General features: G+C 31.1%; 1 non-coding gene across 10 annotated transcripts; it reads left to right on the forward strand.

The window, feature by feature from the left end:
• Positions 1-29: 29 nt before the first annotated feature.
• Positions 30-10,802, forward strand: LOC107417439 (uncharacterized). Of its 10 annotated transcripts, none has more exons than XR_009635622.1 (12): positions 30-1,666; positions 1,796-2,108; positions 2,789-2,868; positions 3,132-3,250; positions 4,500-4,720; positions 5,737-5,867; positions 5,982-6,054; positions 7,213-7,362; positions 7,448-7,947; positions 8,038-8,162; positions 8,307-8,385; positions 9,250-10,802. It is a non-coding gene; the product is annotated as an uncharacterized LOC107417439 (transcript). The 10 variants fall into 10 exon arrangements; XR_009635616.1 differs by having other exon boundaries at positions 39-1,666; positions 3,172-3,250; XR_009635617.1 differs by lacking the exon at positions 9,250-10,802 and adding an exon at positions 8,471-8,733 and having other exon boundaries at positions 39-1,666; positions 3,172-3,250.
• The last annotated feature ends 3,571 nt before the right edge of the window (positions 10,803-14,373 follow it).

Here is a 14,373-nt window from a genome sequence, read left to right on the forward strand (position 1 = left end):
TTTAGAGAGTAGATAAGATGTTGCAAAAGCAGAGAAACAAAACCCAGAAAAAGGAGCCGTATTTATATATCTCATGTGATTTTGCGCAAATGGAGGCATCATGGGTTTGGTGAAATTAACACGTTTCCGCTTCTAGCATGTGGATTTGAGGGGATTGAAAGCTGCTGCTCTTTGTGTTTTTATTAGATTTCAGATTTCTCATCCGCCCGGTGACCGTTCTGGTGAATGACTTTGCTTGCACATTTAGCACGCAATGTGTGGTCGGTTCTATTATTTATATTGGATTGTCGGGTTAATATCATTAACTTTTTGGCTTAAATAAAATTTATTCATGTTTCAAAAAAATTTATCACCTTTTTCTTAATTTACAAAAACTATTATTCTCTTTTTCAGCCGTAACTTAGTTGAACTACAATCAAAGTTATGTTGTAATTAGTTTAAATCTGAGAAAACTTAGATGGAACATTTCCTTATTAGTATCTGTGACAGATACAAATAATAGTATTTTAGATTTTTTTTCACTTTTTATTTTCCTTTAACAAAGTTGCAAACGTATTATCTGTTGTGGTAAATATGGTTTTCTATGTGATATATTTTTGTCAATCATATATTTTTTGTCTATACTATAAATGAGAAGGGTTGACAAGTTATGGTCTTTTTTTACTATTCAAAATGGTTAAAAAACGACTGCACCTTTTGCGTTTTGTATTTTATTTTGTTTTGGCTTTTTTTTAATTTTATTTACTATTAACATGCTGTCGTTTATAGTAAAGATACCCAAACCTACCATTTTGTCGTTTTCCTCCCAAAATGGTATGCCAAGGATATAATAGTAATTTTACATAAATTAGAAAACAATGGTGCAGTGTCAAAGAGTACAATGCTATTGCGGAGAAGGTGTATCTCCGGTATGGGAAGGATTCTGCAAAGTTGAGGGAGGGGTGTACTAAGGTATGGGTTGTATTGATTCTTGCGATGAGGAAGGTGTACTTTGGTATTGTTTTGGTTTGCTCCTTAAGATGTGAAGCTGAGACCTCAAGAAATTATCAGAGTTAAACTCGAATACAGTGATGAGGATGTCAAGAAGCAGCAGAAACGAGGAGGAGGAGGAGAAAGAAAGGCCATACAAGAAGAACGCACTGATTTTTACTTCATTCTTCACGGCTAGAACAGGGTAGCTTCAAATTTTTTTTTTTAAAATTTTTCACTTAATATATGAACCCTTTGGTCTCTATCTTTGAAGAAACTCCCTATCTCTTTTTCTTTCTCTTTCTCTGTATTCTCTGTTCTAGCTTCTCACCGAATCCTCATCCCCACCACACAAAAGGAAAGAAAAAAAAAAAAAAAAAAAAAAAAGAAAACAAAAAAGAAAATGTCTTCCCTGAACAAGCTTTAGGGGATGGATTTGATGAAACTGTATATCCTTTGTGTATACTATAAATGAGAAGTGCTGACGAGTTTTGGTCTTTTTTACTATTCAAAATATATTATATGAATATGAGTGGTAGGAAATCGCTTTAACGCTTTCCCTTCCTTGACTCCGTGTGAGCTCCTCTTGGCCATTGTCGAGCACAGTGAGCGTATACTCGAATCGGTAGCCCTGATTAAAAAAGAACCGCTCCATAAATCTCCTCTTAGATTTTATTGGAAAACAGAACAACATTAGGTATTGTCTCTCCCTCTCCTCCGCTTTTCCCTCTTCCTTCTTTTATGTTTCTTCAATTTTAAACTTATTTATATTCATTTCCTTCTTTTATTTCCTGGTCCTTTTTTTTTTTTTTCTTTTTCTCCTAAGAATCGGCATGGCTTGATGATTTTACAAAGAAATAATAATAATAATAATAATAATAATAATAATAATAATAATAATAATAATAATAATAACTAAAAAAAAAAAAAAGGTGGCAGAGTCACAGAATAGAGAGGAAGAGGATTGTGACTTGGAAGAGAGATTTTGTAGAGCGTATCAATTGGAAATCCTTGGTCTTGGCCGGGAGCAGTTCCGATCTCTGGCATTTTGAATTCCATTTTATACTTTTTATCCAAAAACAATCCAAGCCATGTCGCGGGAGAGACCCAGAAGAGGCACTCTGCCTCCTGCTCAAGAGGTACACCAACCTTCTACAATTAATTTCTGTTCCTCATATTAACATTTCAGTTTTTGTATTTGGTTCCCGAGAAAACTAAAATACTAGAATATCTCATTTTATGTTTTTGTGGGATGGGGCTAAAGTTTTTATTTTTAATTTTTTTTTTGCGAGCCAAATATCGAGTGAAACAAAAATTTATGGAGTTCTATATTTTGCTTATTAAACTATAAATGAAAATTCCTAAGATTATAAGTATGCTGAATTTCTTCCCCCCCCCCCCCCCTCTCCCCCTAGATATTTGATAGCTGTTAAATGGTGCGTGGTTTTTACATTGGATTCGGTTAGTCTTTAACTGGAACATGCTTAAATCCTTATGGATGATGGCAGAAAAATGATCAAGTAAGCTGCTTTTGGTTTATGGGATATCGAAGTAACACAAAAGATGGCTCATTTTGTTATTTTTCTTTGTTTTGTGTTGCAATTCTTAAACACGATCTCTGTTTAAGTTTGATTTTTGAGTTTCAAAGAATGATGATTAATTTCAATTATTAATTTTTGTGGATCTCAATCATTATGACAACTAAATATCCGAAAATACTCAAAAGACTGTGGAGTTTTTCTTGCAACAAATCTCGTTATTTTGGCTAGCAAGCATGATCCTCAATCATAATGTATCCTGTTTTTGCTTTTAAATGCAGCATATTGACAAATAAGCAAAAGTTGTAGAATGGGGTAATTGCTATGGGGCTCAACAAATGTACAAATCGATCAGTGCAAGGTATAATCATTTCTTTTTTCTGTTTTATTGTTGTCCTGTTCATTTAGATCAAAACTTTATCTTATGTTTTACACCTGTGATGAAAAATATAATTCCATTGATTATAAATTCTTCATGCATAATTAATTAGTGTGTTTTTAATGGGGAAATAAATCTAATAGTTGTTACTTACTATCATATATGTAGATGAATTAGTCTGTCCTTATGATTTCATAATGGTCATTTTTCTTCTATGTAACAAGCTATCTTTATTATTAATTCAGGTATACATTACTGATGAAAGTCGTGCATGCTTTATTGCAGATATGCATCTGCGCAGAGGTATTCTGAAGCATTGGATATCCTTCAGGCAGGTGCATGCATTCAGCTGAAACATGGGCAGGTCATACAATTATGAACACTTGAATATTTGCATAATATCTTCCCTTTATTTAGATATAACTTTATGCCATTTGAGCACATCCATTGCAAGTATCTGGGACAGGGCTTGCAATATGATAAATTGGATTGAGTTTTAGCCTACTGTTCAATCATTAGGTCCATGTCTATCCTCGTTAACATGTGTGTCTTCATCCATTTGACTTATTATATGTGAACCTTATTTCATTTTTTTTCTTTTTTTTTTAAATTATAATATATCTATAGTTGAGATAAGTGAAGCTGAGGCTCTTTATGATATGTACATCTTGGAGCATATCATAACAAAGGAAAAGTTCCTTATGATGATGAAATGCTTGGTCAGTTTTTAACTTGTGATGTAGTATTATATGCTTATCAATTTTCTCTTGGTTGGTTCTTACCTTTCACAATTATGATAAGTACTTGTTGAGTTTCCCTTGGTGGTTATAATTACTTTGTTCCATCTTATGCTATATATCTGAAGTCTTCTAATATGAAATAAACTGCATCACATGATTATATGGCGATTTATGGTTTTTGGTCTATTTAACATTTATGGTGTTATCTTTCTTGGTAATTATGATAAAATATTTTTCTTAGATCGTGCTAGGAAAATTTATGAGAAGTTTCCTAAGATTCCTATTGCGGCACTAAATTTAACCGAAGATCAGGACATCCAACAACTTTCTGAAGCAATTGGGGCATGCAAAAACACGTGTAGAGGGTTGCTCATCATTTTTAAAAGCTCCTATTAAGTGAGACAATATGCCATTAACATGCCTCTGTCACAATAAACTTCTTTGCCTGGAAGTAATGGTTTGGAAAGGATACATGTGAAAAATAATCTCTAGGATATTTATCCTAGGAAGAAGGAAAAAGCAAAAGAAAAATTAATGGGAATTTTAATAAATTTATGATATATTATTTTATATTATTTGTTGAAAATTATGTTAACTAAAAAGTATTTTACTTTATCTTGTGGATCAAATATGTAACACACATATAAAGTAATTCTTTTTTGTTTTTAGAGGTGTGAATATATATATATATATATATATGCTTAACACTTTTACACATCAATACACGTGCAAAGCACGTGGGCCGAACCTAGTATATCCTTTAGTCTATAATATAAATGAGAAGAGCCAAAGGATTTGGTCATATTTTACTATTTATAATGGTTAAAAAATGACCATTTTTTTTTGCGTTTTATTTTATTTTGTGCTTTTCAGTTTGTATGTCTTTTGGAAATTTGAAGAAATTTGAGGGTTGTTAACGTCTTTTAAAGTATCTACCAACTTTTGTACGGGAAGTTGAATCTTTCCTCTCCTGTGCATTCTTCATTCCTCCTTCCATTGAAGCTCAGATTCACCCAAAAAAAAAAAAAAAAAAACAAAAGAGAAGAAAAGAAAAATAACTCTGGGATGTGCTTCAAGGTCGCTTGGGTCATCTGGTGAGTGTATATTATATTTTATTTTTTCTTTCTTTCCTTATTTATTCTTCCTTCCTCCTCAACAATCCTCCGTGGTCTCTCTCTCTCTAATGGGCTTTCCATTTTCCACCAAAATCTATATTCTCTTCCTGTATGTTCATGTATAGATTGGGTTTTTTTTCTGCCTTTCAATTTGGACCAAGTTTATTTATCTGTTTCAATTTTAGAGAAAATAAGATTAGGATTTGTATTTTATTTGTTTGTTATTGGAAGCCGTGTAAACCTTTTAGTTGGTTCTGGAATTCAGTATTGTTTCAATGTAGTCATTAACTTGGAATCTATTGATCATATTTGATAAGCTTGGTGAAATTGTTAAAGAATTTTGGGTTATGGTTTATCTTATTTATGAATGTAGAGACAATGAAACCCCAAATAGGGTGATCGAGGTTTTCCATGTGTTGTTGTGTGGAAATAAAATATCCGGTTTCTTTAGTCTACTTTTTTCTTTTTTCTTTTTTTTTTTCCCAAAGAAAATGTCCGTTACCCAGAAAAAAAAAATTCTAATATGTGCTTGCATATATGGAATTTGATTCATTCACATAAAAATTAATATATGTATTATATATATAATATGATACTGATTTGATCCAATATGTATAAAAAAATAAATGTAAAATGAAGAAATAATTTATGTTTTGATGTGTATATAAATATGTGCATACAATATATATATATATATATGATTTTCAAAGTAAATTAAAAAAAATAAATATTTTTGTTGAATATTTTATCATATGTGAGATGTAGTAAATTTTTTCACTTTAAATATTAAATAAATTTATGTTAAATGAGCTGGACTTTTTTGTTAATAAATAATGGATTGGACTTACTCCAACTATTGCTTTGCATTAGCCTTTTATCTTTTATCTATTACGTTAATTAAAATCCTTGAATGTTCCATCACATATTTGATCTTCAACAGTTGCCATACTGGTGAGATCCACATTTTATGCTTCTTTTTTTATTTTGCCATACAGGTGTCAGGGGTTGTGGTATGGTATGCATTATGGTTATGATGACTTACAGTATGGTAAGGATAGAGTTGGTGTACTTTATACAAAATTCTGGACTTCATTATTGTACTTCAAAAAGGACTTTGACTTATCATGTAAGTAAAGATTTTGATTTATAATATTTTAAAGCCTAGTTCCTTGGTTTTCAGTATTTAAATGCCATTGGCTTTTTTCCTTTTCTATTTTTTTGTTTTTTTTTTTGTTTTCAGCTTTTCTCTCCCCCTACTCTCTTTATCAGTGACGACAAAGAACCTGAGGATTGTGTTATTCACTACAAAATTGGTAATTTTAATTTTTTCCATTCCTTTGTCTTATTACTTAATTTCCTCGTGCATTTCAATTCTTTTGTGAGTTCATGAATTTCATTGTGCATGGATTTTTGCATTTTTCATTGCTTTTGTGTGCACATGCATATGATTTATATTTCAGTTCTTCACCCAATATCACATATTGATATATGAAAAACCAATATGTATTTATGTTAACAAAATGACTAGCTTTTCTGCGTAGATTATCTCAAACATCCATTTTTTGAGAGCTCTAACAACTGCCAAAGCATCCATGTTCCTCATTCTATAGTCTTCCCTTATTTCATTATTTGTTTTAGAAATTGCAAAATGAAATGTAGCATATTCAACAACCAACCAAAATCTAAATAAAAAAACTTTTTATGAACACCATGTAAAAAACAACTCAATATAAATTGTTCGCTACAAAATTTTCACACTTGCTCAAGTGGCTTAAAATTAAAATAAGCTTTCCCTTTTGGCATTCTCCTACCCATCATGTCTCTTTCCCACACGTGTTAAAGACATTCATTTTTTTGTTTTTTTTTCCGTCATACCCATTGTTTTTTTTTTCTTTTTCAAATCATTAAACCAAAAGCTTTTTAATTAAGTAGAGCAAAAGTTGAGTACCCTCTACCCATGCCCAAAAACACACATCAATTCTTTTTTTTTTTTCCTTTTTTTTCCCCATTATTATACTAAAACCATACTTAAATAAATGTCCTTAGCATTCACATAACATCTAATCATTTTAAAAAGAACCCCCTTCAAAAACCTTGCTTCAAGATTATTCTCTTGTTCTATCCTTAAACCCCACACCATCAGACAAACATAACTATACAAAAATAATAAAACCCATTTTCAGAATTGAACAATATATTTTAACTAACCCCAACATTCATTAAAGCTCTAAACTCATAATTAACAAAACAATCCCTTTGTCAGGTGGGAAAAAAAAAACAGTAAAAAAAAAAAAACAGAAAAAAGAAAAAGTAGTAAGAGAGCATGCAATCCCATAAGAGATCGTGATGGTCATTGTTTTTTTTTCTCTCAGTCTAAAAAATAAATAAATAGTCAATGACTATGTCATCTATAATTTGGTTTATTTGATTCATAGTGATTTCCTTTTATGTTTTTCTAAAATATAATATAGCAAAATGGTTAAAGAAGTAAAGCTAATCAAGGATATTCAAGCTCAACAAAGAGGTTGGACAGTAAAAGTGGTGGTTATTGAGAAAGCAATGCCAGAGTTTCTAAATCAAGTCCAAACAAATATCAAAGGTTAATCTTAGCTGATAAAGAAGTAAGTTTGTTTTGATAATATATTTATGTTGTATAATTTGTTTCATATATAACTCAATTTTAAGTCTCTTGTTTTTCTTATATAGGGTAATAAGATCCAGGCCACAATATATGGTGGAGACATTCACATCTTCCGAGACACACTCATAATTGGGAAAAATTATTATATTTCTAATGCTTGCGTTAAAGAAATTGGTGCACAATATCAGATTGTTCAAAATAATTTGCAATGGACTATAAATGGTCGAACCATTGTGGAAGAAGTGACTGGAGATTCAGAGATAATTGTGCCTGCTGTTTACAGCTTTGTTCCGTTCTCACGACTACACACTTATATTGATTCTCTATCCCACGTTGGAATGTTTGTCTATATAGTCAATTTGTTCAGCTATATTTTTATAACTTTTCATTTATATTTAATTCATCATGTGGACAAATTTCTAATGATCTATAACATTTTAATTAACTTTTAAATTTGTTTATCATCAGATGTGATTGGAATAGCGATTGAAATCAAGCCAAAAAAGGAGATAATCACGAATGATGGTTTAGAGATTGTCCAAGAGATGACTTTGATGAATGATAAGTAAGTACTCCAAAAAAATAAAAATAATTATTAATTATTAAATAAGTTAATAAACATTTTTCTGAATTTTGATTTTAATTTTATGGACAGTATGGATACTGTGATACTTACCATGTGGAACCAATTTGTGAACAATGAATGTACTCAAATTTTGAATATTATGAATAGAAAACCAATCATAATTGGATGTCGACTTAAAGTTAGCTCATATAATGGTATGTTTCCTTAATGACTACACTACAATTGATGTTATTTTTGAACAATTTTTATGTAATTAAAATAGTCAGCAATTTTCTAAATTAGTTTTTATTAATTCAATTTTTTACATGCATATTTGTATTATTTATATCATCATACAGGTATCTCGCTTTCAACCAAATCCTCCAGTTCATTTGTTATTGAACCGGAGATACCACAAGCAGCTGCTTTATCAATTTGGTAAACTAATATTGGAGTTTAAATTTAGAACAATTTTTCTTGTATAAAAAATAAAAATAGCAATAATTAATTTGAGCAATTACAGGTATAATGCTAACGCTGAAAAAGCCATGGACAAGAATAAAACAGAAAAAAGATATGATTATACCTTGCACTGATCGATTTGTACATTTGTTGAGCCCCATAGCAATCACCCAATTCTACAACTTTTGCTCATTTGTCAATATGCTACATTTAAAAGACAATGCTTAAAGACAGTTTGCCGAGCTTAAAGACAATGCTTAATTTGTTATCATGGGAACCATCTTTTTGTTAATGTGGACATGATAGATTACTATCAGTTCATAAGTAGATTATTATCAGTCTTTTGTGAACTTATAGCGTATTTAGACTATACTATGATAGTAACACTAATATTATTATTTTGTACATTGCAAGATGTAATAGAAAATTGATTTAGGTATAACCTAATACATTTCTATTAAATCTTGCAATTTATCTTAGGAAGATAGCAATGATGCTAAGATAGATTCATCTATGACACAAGTATTTTATGACAACTTTTTGTTTAACGAAAGTAAAATAGTAATTATGAGTTTTTATGATTGTACTTATATTTCCTATGATCATTTTTTATTTTTTGTGTTTCTTTTAGTTAATATATAAATCCATGAATAAATTAAATTTCATGATAATGGACTAGAATCAAAATAAATTGTTTATGTTTTAATTAGTTTTAAAATTAATTTATTCTCACTAAATATCTAAAACATCTCAATATTGATTGGCGTATAAAAAACAAATAAAATTGAAAGGATGAAGCTAGAATTTAATTACGAACAATAATGGTTTTTGCTTTTTCAGATTTTCTGCTTTTCTAGATTTTCTGTTCATCTAAGAGTTGGTGATGCAAACCCGCCCGAGCTCGCACCATCAACAACTCGCTGGGGTACTGATCCGATACAGATGAAGGCTGGACCGATCACTAGGGCTCAAGCTAAGAGGTTTAAGGACAACCTTGCTGCCTTTATCCAGAAAGTAATTCATTCTCAAAAGGGCGTGTCCATACCTGAAAATAAAAGACCTGTTTTAAGTATTCAAGTGGTGGAGGCTGATACATCGGACACCCATACATCAGATATTTTATATCGGACACCGACATCTGATCTCGGACTTCGGATATCGGAGCCTTGCCTCAGACATCTGATCTCAGATGAGTCTTGCCTCGGACATCGGATGTAACTTAGCTCGGTCAGACACAACTTAGCTCGGACAGACATCAGTTAGTTCGGCCAGACACAACTTAGCTCGGTTACAACTTAGCTCGGACAGACATCAGTTAGCTTGGCCAGACACAACTTAGTTTGGACAGACATCAGTTAGCTCGGGCAAACACAAGTTAGCTCAGACAGACATCAGTTAGCTCGGATAGGCCATAAGTTAGCTCGGACATCAGGCAGACATCAATACTATCCTCGGATATTTTATATCGGACACCCATGTCTCGGACATCTGATCTCGGACTTCGGATATCGGAGCCTTGCCTCGGACATCTGATCTCGGATGAGTCTTGCCTCGGACATCGGATGTAACTTAGCTCGGCCAGACACAACTTAGCTCGGACAGAAATCAGTTAGTTCGGCCAGACACAACTTAGCTCAGACAGACATCAGTTAGCTCGGCTAGACACAACTTAGTTCGGACAGACACAAGTTAGCTTAGATAGACATCAGTTAGCTCGGATAAGCCATAAGTTAGCTCGGACATCAGGCAGACATCAACACTATCCTCGGATATTTTATATCGGACACCCATGTCTCGGACATCTGATCTCGGACTTTGGATATTGGAGCCTTGCCTCGGACATCTGATCTTGGACGAGTCTTGCCTCGGACATCGGATGTAACTTAGCTCGGCCAGACATAACTTAGCTCGGACAGACATCAGTTAGTTCGGCCAGACACAACTTAGCTTGGACAGACATCAGTTAGCTCGGTTAAACACAAGTTAGCTCAGACAGACATCAGTTAGCTCGGATAGGCCATAAGTTAGCTCGGACATCAGGCAGACATAAGTTAGCTCGGTTGAAGAAATAATTCCGCCTAAATGTCAAAGTCAACTCGTTACCTAATTTGCGATTGACTTTCTTTCTTTTTGGGTTTTTATTTATTTATTTTATGGACAAATAACTTTAGGAAGGTTTTTATTTTATTGTAAATTAATTAATTCCTAATTTAATATAAAGGAATTAATTAATCAAACTCAGATTAGGAAAGAAAGTATAGTTGCGGCCAACTAGGATTCTTTATGTGTGTGGCCGGTTTTACCTAGGATTTTTAGAGTTTATTTTGTTTCTTTCAAAGCCTATCTAAAGGCTTAGTTATCAATAAGAACTAACTTTGATTTGATTGAGAAAATACTTGTGAGATTAATTATCTCTTTGTTGTTTGAGAACACCTAAAACACCATTAGAGAATTGGTTGTTTTAGCTTTACTTTTCAATAGGTTTTCCATCCCTTATTGTGGCGTCTACATTATATCAAGGTTTCTAACCACAGGTTGGTTAGGGGTTGAGGTCAATTCCATTAGAACTTGAACTTAATTAAGATCCGGGCTAATATAATACAGGTTTAGGAGCAGGTCGTCTTAGGTTCGTATCAGTTGGAAGTGTTTTTACTTCAAAATTATATGATGCGATTTGGATATTAAATTTATGAAAAACTTGGGATAAAATGATTAATTTCTTTATGTTTGTTAATAATTTAAGATTAAATCCTTCTAAACAAATTGAAAAATGTTAATTAAAAAAACTAATTTAACAACTTTTTAATTCAAACTTTTTCATATTAGTTAAAAGCTATTAAACATTCAAATTTTAATCCAAGTCACATGCATCGCACGTGGCCATACCTAGTATATCCTTAGTCTATTCTATAAGCGAGAAGCCTGATGAGTTTTGGTCTTTTTTTACTGTTCAAAATGGTTAAAAAACGACTGTACCTTCTGCGTTTTGCATTTTGTTTTGTTTTGGATTTTTTTTTATATTTTATTTACTTTTAAAATAATGCCTTTTATAGTGAAAATGCCTAACTCTACCCTTCTTGTCATTTTCCTTCCAAGATGGTATGCCAAGAATGTAATGGTAATTTCATGTATACCAGATAAGGATCCCTTGTCCGAGATTTTTGAGATTGCACAGTATGGTTATTGATTGTATTGCAACTACTTTTTTCACACACACACACAAACACAAAAAAAAAAAAAAAAACTTTTCATCGGGATTGCACAATATGGTTATTGATTGTGTGCCAACTACTCTTTTCACACACACAAGCAAACAAAAAAAAAAAATTACTTTTCATTTTCTTCTCTGGACCAGAGACTCTGGTTCTCCTGCGAAGAATCTCATAAGGCAATTTTTTTCATAACAGATTTTTCGCTTTTGGTTTCCTTCTTTTAATATCACATTTGAGGTTTTTTTTCTTTTTCTTCTCAGATCGAAAACCAACAACATTTCCCTCTCACAAATTCTTTGCTAATGCTCACACATCTTTTAAATCTACAGCAAAATTTGTACGATTCATAAAGTAGATGGAGAAACGTTGCCATTGCCATCAGCAGTAGCATCAGGACATTAATGGGACTTCCGATAATCTTCCATTGCTGGAACTTTCTAATTGATGTGTCCAAGTTGGTTTGTTTTCTTTTCTTTTATGAATTTGCCCATGTGGATGTATTCATATTTGCCTGTGAGTGAAACCCAGTTCTATTTGCTTTTATTTACTCTCTTTTTGTTCATTTGCCCTTTTACTTTGTCAAGGAATTAGCATTTTAGGTGTAAAAATGATGTTGAGTTTTACTGTCATTTAGCGAGGAGTGCAAAAGGTATGTGGAACTGTCAATTTTCTCTTACAATTGTGATATTATTTTATAATTTCTATTTACTAAATTTTTGTGCGGTTTGTCAAATTTCTATTCTTCTCATGCCCGGCTTTTGAAAGAAAAAAATTAAAAACCAGAACAAAATAAAAAAAAAAAATATATATATATATATATATATAATCGCATGGTGAGGACTAGGAAGATGAGAAAAAAGTGAAAATTTTGAAGTTAAAATCCTTTTCTTGGGCGATCAGGAAAATTGAATGGAGTATTTTCTTCTTCTTCATTTTTTTTTTTTGTTTTTTTTTTCCCTGGTAATGGGAGTATTTTCTTTCTTGTTTGTTCGAATGGGTTACAGTTATCGGACAGAATGCAATGTTGAGATTCATCCTTATCTGCTGAGGAAGAAATATGTAGTTACTGGATTCTTGGGAATGAGTCAAACAATTGACTTCTTCAATAGTTTCATTATTATTTATTTATTTATTTATTTATTGCCTTCTGCCCACTGCCAAGCTCGACAGGGGTGGGGAATTTGGCAGTAATGGCTGTTGCCATCTTGACTGCTACCTTCGTCGCTCAATTGTTTCATTGTTTTTATTTATTTATTTATTTTGTTCTGAGCTCAATTGTTTCATTGTAAACATAAAAGGTATATGGGTTTTTAATTCTTATACTACTAAAGTTAGAATTAGATTTATAGCAGGGTTATGCGTGGTATGAGAGATTTTTTAAATGGAAATATATTGGTCAAAATGTTTGCTCTCTTACTTTACTGGATTTGGTATTCAAATGGAAAAGTATAAAAAACAAAAAAACAAAAAAACAAAACACAAAAACGAAAACAAGTGCCTACTCTCTTGCTTTACTAGGTTTGATATTCAAATGGAAAAGAATAAAAAACACAAAAACGAAAAAACAAAGAAAAAAAAAAAGAAGAAAAAAAGGAAAAACAAAAACAAAAACAAAAAACAAAAAAACAAAAAAACAAAGAAAAGAGTCACTTTAGCCTTGTTTGGTAATAAGTCTAAAAAATACGTCCTCATATTTTAACCCCCAAAAAAAAAAAAAAAAAAAACAAAATAAGTCTCAAAAACCAATTCTTTGAAAGAACACCATTATGTAGTTTTTTCATTTTCTTTTTTACAATTATATTATTTACTAATGTTAAAGGATCTTTTATAAGCAGTGTGACTATATATATAATTGATAGTGATAAAATATTTATTAATATTTTTACACATTAATTTTTTTTTTTTGGGTAGAATTACATCGAATTTGAATATCTAACATCATTTTGTTTCAAATCATTTTAGCAATGAATTATTTCACTTTTGTGCCATATCTAATTGACAAAAGCAACTTAGTACATGGAGATCTATTTTTTTGAACTATGAATCCTTAAACAATTAGATAGATTTTTATTTAGTGTGTTTAATCATTTATATTACAACTTTCAGAATTTACTATGTTTGAAAATGAGAGAGAATTAGAATCAATAATATTTTATCGGGTTAACAACGACGATGAAGTCTTAGAAGTGAGACAAAAATGGCTAGCAATTTAGACCTTTCACAACCAAATGATGTCGAGAACGTATTGAAAGGAACTACAAAGTCCTTTCCTACAGTTGATGAGGGCAGCAAGAGAAAATTTGTTTGGCTTAAGAACAAACTTAAAAAGAATGCAATGTGTAGAAAAATATAAAATCAAAATATGAATATGTCGAGTAAATTTGTTATTTATATGACAAAGAACAGCAATATCATATGATAATTTTTTACTAAACAAATCACCATTCATATTGTATAAAAAAAAAAAAAAATTACCATTCATAGAATATTTTATATGATCATTCTATTCAAATTTTCTCTTTACATTTAATATAAAATAAGTAGATAATTTATATTTTAAATCAAAATATCATAAATTTATTAATTATTAAAGTAGATAGACACACTTATCAAATTATTATATTATAGTAATTTGAAAAATTATTTTAATTTGAACTATTCAAAACTAAAACAAACTACTATTAGATACCCTAATTTCAGATTAAGCCACATGCATTGCACGTGGGCACACCTAGATATATATATATATGTA

Source organism: Ziziphus jujuba, chromosome 2, assembly GCF_031755915.1.
Source record: "Ziziphus jujuba cultivar Dongzao chromosome 2, ASM3175591v1".
NCBI classification, from domain to species: domain Eukaryota; kingdom Viridiplantae; phylum Streptophyta; class Magnoliopsida; order Rosales; family Rhamnaceae; genus Ziziphus; species Ziziphus jujuba.